This window comes from Piliocolobus tephrosceles, chromosome 1 (genome assembly GCF_002776525.5).
Source record: "Piliocolobus tephrosceles isolate RC106 chromosome 1, ASM277652v3, whole genome shotgun sequence".
NCBI classification, from domain to species: Eukaryota; Metazoa; Chordata; class Mammalia; order Primates; family Cercopithecidae; genus Piliocolobus; species Piliocolobus tephrosceles.
In genome coordinates, this window is record NC_045434.1 from 107,994,206 (window position 1) to 107,999,688 (window position 5,483).

The 5,483-nt window shown below is 45.4% G+C and overlaps 1 pseudogene across 1 annotated transcript; it reads left to right on the top strand.

The window, feature by feature from the left end:
* Positions 1–2,223: 2,223 nt before the first annotated feature.
* Positions 2,224–3,377, top strand: LOC111556018 (annotated as a pseudogene). Its single transcript, XR_002735699.2, has one exon. The product of XR_002735699.2 is annotated as a glyceraldehyde-3-phosphate dehydrogenase pseudogene (transcript).
* The last annotated feature ends 2,106 nt before the right edge of the window (positions 3,378–5,483 follow it).

The following is a 5,483-nucleotide window of genomic DNA, read 5'->3' on the forward strand; positions in this document are numbered from 1 at the left end:
CTCCAGGCTGGGCGACAAAGCGAGACTCCCGCCCAAAAAAAAAAAAAAAAAAAAGCCTTAAGTTCCTTTTTTGTAAGAGCCTATCTGAGTAGTCCCTAAGCCACCCCCAGGTTACGTGTATAAAGAACAAAACCATGGAGGTGGCAATAATTCACTATTTGATGACAGTTGTTTCTTTCTGCACTAGCTGTTTCTGGCATGGAACATATACCCGAGCGCTTGCCTCTGGAGCTTGCCCAGAGTAAATAATTCAAACTAGCCTCTGGAACTGCTGACCTTAAACCACACACCTACTGTTTTCAAGACAGAGAAATTCACATGGGCTTTGATGGAGCATTTAGAAAAGAGACAAAATTAAACGACTTGATTTTGAGTATAACTCAAGAGCAGCCAGTCATTCCACAGATGAGATTCTATATATTGATTTCAAAATCCAGTTTGTCCTTGGGAAGAAAGAATAAGACAGAAGCTTAAGAGCATTTACTCTCGAAAGCTCCAAGTAACTTGCTTCTTTGTCCCCAGATGCACTCATTTATCTAAAGACATTCCAGTTTCTTGTTTTGTGGCAAGTATAGTTCAGTACCACAGATGCCTTTTGTTTGAATTTTGTTGAGCCCAGGGATGTGCAGTGTGCATCAACTGCTAGCATGCTAGCCAGTACGTTCGTCAGTTTCACTTCCGGTTTCTCCTCAGAATGTTAAAAGAATATTAAATGTCAGGCCCATCATCGTGGCTCATGCCTGTAATCCCAGCACTTTGGGAGGCCGAGGCGGGCAGATCACCTAAGGTCGGGAGTTCAAGACCAGCTTGACCAACATGGAGAATACCCGTCTCTACTAAAAATTCAAAATTAGCCAGGCGTGGTGGCACATACCTGTAGTCCCAGCTACTCGGGAGGCTGAGGCAGGAGAATCACTTGAACCCAGGAGGTAGAGGTTGCGGTGAGCTCAGATCATGCCATTGCACTCCAGCCTGGGCAACAGAGTGAAACTCCATCTAAAAAAAAAAAAAAATTAAGTGTCTACAGTGGATTTCAGTATAAAAAGAACCAGCTGGGCTCAGAGGACAAGGTGGCTCAGTAGAAAGAGCAGGGGCTTTGGAGCACATGACCTCTGGCTAATCACATAGCTTGAGACAACTTTCTTATTTGCAAAATTTGAAGAAAATCCTACCAGCCTGGCTGGGTGGCTGAGGGACCGTATTAGTTTGCCTGGGCTACCATAACAAAATCCACAGACGAGTATGGCTTTAAACAATTGATTTTCTCACAGCTCTGGAAGCTAGAAGTCCAAGATCAATACGTCAGCAAGTTTGCTTTCTTCTGAGAGCTCTCTCAGTGGCTTCCTTCTTGATGAATCCATACATGGTCTTTGGTTTTTGCTCTGTGCTCATTTTAACTTAATTACCTCTTTAAAGACCTTATTGGCAATATGATTATACTCTGAGGTACTGAGGGATAGGACTTCGATGTATTGAATTTCAGAGGGTTGGGATGACAACAGTTTAGCCAACAAGAAAGACTAAATGACAAAGTAGGAGTTTTATAAAAGCTCACTTTTTCCCTTAGGCACAGGGAAAGAATGTGTGCTTTGAAATAAGATATAATTTCAACTCCTAGTTGTACTGCTTGCTAATTATGTGAATGTGGGCAACTTGCTTACCCAGGATCATCCTCTGTACAATGGGGCATGACAGAATTTGGATATTTGTCATCACTCAAATCTCATGTTGAAATGTAATCCCAGTGTTGTGGGTGGGGCCTGGTGGGAGGTGATTGCATCGTGGGGGTACAGTTCTTATGAATCGAGTGAGTTCTCCCGAGATCTGGTTGTTTAAAGGTGTGTGGGACTTCCCCACCAATTTCTGTCTTGTTCCTGCTTTCTCCATGTGATATGCCTGCTCCCGCTTTGCCTTCCATGATTTTAAGCTTCCTGAGGCCTCCCCAGAAGCTGAGCAGATGTTGGCACCATGCTTGCTGTAAAGCCTGCAGAACTGTTAGCCAATTAAACCTCTTTTCTTTGTAAATTGCCCAGTCTCAAGTATTTCTTCATAGCAGTGCAAGAACAGCATAATATAGGAGATGAGAATATCATCCTCACTCTCTGCGCCTCCTGTTCGAGAGTCGGTCGCATTTTCTCTTGCATCGCCAGCGCATCCCTGAGACTCCATAGGGAAGGTGAAGATTGGAGTCAACGGATTTGGTCGTATTGGGCGCCTGGTCACTAGGGCTGCTTTTAACTCTGGTGAAGTGGATATTGTTGCCATCAATGACCCTTTCATTGACCTCAACTACATGGTTTACATGTTCCAGTATGATTCCACCCATGGCAAGTTCCATGGCACCGTGAAGGCTGAGAACGGGAAGCTCGTCATCAATGGAAGCCCCATCAGCATCTTCCAGGAGCGAGATCCCTCCAAAATCAGGTGGGGCGATGCTGGCACTGAGTACGTTGTGGAGTCCACTGGCGTCTTCACCACCATGGAGAAGGCCGGGGCTCATTTGCAGCGGGGAGCCAAAAGGGTCATCATCTCTGCCCCCTCTGCTGACGCCCCATGTTCGTCATGGGTGTGAACCATGAGAAGTACGACAACAGCCTCAAGATCGTCAGCAACGCCTCCTGTACCACCAACTGCTTAGCACCCCAGGCCAAGGTCATCCGTGACAACTTTGGTACTGTGGAAGGACTCATGACCACAGTCCACACCATCACTGCCACCCAGAAGACTGTGGATGGCCTCTCCGGGAAACTGTGGCGTGACGGCCGCAGTGCTCTCCAGAACATCATCCCTGCCTCTACTGGCGCTGCCAAGGCTGTGGGCAAGGTCATCCCTGAGCTGAACGGGAAGTTCACTGGCATGGCCTTCCGTGTCCCCACTGCCAACGTGTCAGTGGTGGACCTGACCTGCCATCTGGAAAAACCTGCCAAATATGATGACATCAAGAAGGTGGTGAAGCAGGCATTGGAGGGCCCCCTCAAGGGCATCCTGGGCTACACTGAGCACCAGGTGGTCTCCTCCAACTTCAATAGCGACACCCACTCTTCCACCTTCAACGCTGGGGCTGGCATTGCCCTCAACGACCACTTTGTCAAGCTCATTTCCTGGTATGACAACGAATTTGGCTACAGCAACAGGGTGGTGGACCTCATGGCCCACATGGCCTCCAAGGAGTAAGACCCCTGGACCACCAGCCCCAGCGAGAGCACAAGACGAAGAGAGAGGCCCTCACTGCTGGGGAGTCCCTGCCACACTCAGTCCCCCGCCACACTGAATCTCCCCTCACAGTTTCCATGTAGACCCCTTGAAGGGGGAGGGGCCTAGGGAGCCCCACCTTGTCATATACCATCAATAAAATCCCCTGTGCTCAGCAAAAAAAATATATATATATCATCCTCAAAGGGAGTGTTGTTAAGTAAATGTTAAGTAGGTAAAATGCTTCACAGTATCTGAAAGGCGTAAGCAGAATGTATTTGCTATTAGTTGCATCATTTCTTCCCAGTAATTATGATTAAAACTTCCTATTTGTCTCTTTTTGTCAGTGCTTTGATGACTGGCCTTGGGGAGGGTCTGAGAACTAAATGAACAGGGAAAAATCTCTATCCTAGAGATTTCAAGAAACATTTCTTGACTGGCTGAACAAAGCAGTAGAGGTGGTGAATGAAACAGCCCAAATACATGGTGGCGGGCACCTGTAATCCCAGCTATTCCAGAGGCTGAGGCGGGAGAATTGCTTAAACCCGGGAGGCAGAGGTTGCAGTGAGCCGAGATCATGCCATTGCACTTCAGCCTGGGCAACAAGAGCGAAACTCCATCTCAAAAAAGAAAGAGAGAGAGAAACAGCCCAAATGGAGTATTACTCTAGTGATCACCCACAAGTCCACATCAGATTCCATAGCATCAGACCACCTTCCTCCCAGTATAATGACCCATGTACTTCCTTTTCCCTTTCCCTTTCTTGTGATAGACTTTCTCTTATAACAAGTCACAGGCAGCCCATCCCTGACAGCACTGGCCAGAAAGGCAGCAGGCCTGGAAAACAAATAGCATGCTATAAATGCTCTACCCAGCAAGTGAGGAGCTGAAGAACAGGAGGAAGTCAGTGAGCTGAAAAGGTGTTTTAATTGTTGCTTCTAGCCAGAGAGGCCTCTAGACAAAGTCCAGTCCTCAGTTTCAATCATATCACACCAGCAAGACTAAAAGGAATCCCCAAAATAAGTAAAGCCGATTCCCATCCTGACACATAAATGCACTGTTACACAGTTCCAGCAATACTGCTACAGAAGTGATCTGCAGACTTGTGCCAGTTCACAAAGTATTTGCTTCTGTCCACGAACTACAGAAACCGAGAATAAGCATTTAGCAATTTTAATTGCAGTTTGATAGTAATTTTATGTGTAGAATCTGTAATAAAAATTTTATGTTTGTATTTTAATTTTTCTAGAAATTCATTCTTACTGCACTTTACAAAAGTATTGATCCATGGCAACTAGTCCTTCAGCACAGATAGCTTAAGCACTGTCACAAACCTCTAAATATCTACAAGTGTGAACAAATATCTTTCATAACTCAGCAGGATGCTACCATATAGGCCCTAGCATGTCCCACTCCAAAAAGTACAATTAACACCACGACATTTTTTTTTTTTTTGCATGTCACCTTAAAAGAGAAAAAAAAAGGTCTAATTTTTCTATTAGAAATTTAGCAAAACATTTTTTACTAGGGTAAATTCCAGTCCAAACTTTCAGACTGGAAGTGATCAATGTCCGGAGGGTTTTACTGAAGTGTTGGCGCAGACTATAGAGAAGATACTCTGCTTGAATTAGAAGGTATCATAGTAGGGAAAACCCTGAATCTGAGTCAGAAAACCTGGATTCAAATTCTGCTGTCTTTCTGGCCAATGCTGTCATGGGCTGCCTGGGACTTGGTGAAATTATCACTTACCTAATATCAAAAGTTTTTAAAGAACAGGAGGAAGTGGGTGAGCTGAAACAAAAACTTTTGATATTGGCTAAGTGATAATGTCATCTATCCAGTTTCCATAACTATAAAATGTGGAAAGTAAAATTGTCTGCCCAATCTATATCCTAAGAGTGTTGTGAAATTCAAGTGAGATGTCTGTGGAAAGTGTCTCCTAAAGAATAAAGTGCTTGGCTGGGCACGGTGGCTCACGCCTGTAATCCCAGCACTTTGGGAGGTTGAGGCAGGCAGATCACAAGGTCAGGAGTTCGAGACCAGCCTGGCCAATATGGTGAAACCCCATCTCTACTAAAAATAAAATTAGCCGGGCATGGTGGCACATGCCTGTAATCCCAGCTACTCAGGAGGCTGAGGCAGGAGAATTGCTTGAATCCGGAAGGTGGAGGTTGCAGTGAGCCGAGATTGCACCACTGCACTCCAGCCTGGGTGACAGAGCGAGACTCCGTCTCAAAAAAACAGAATAAAGTGCAGTAGAAGTACATGATGGGGTAAATATTATGAGCTTT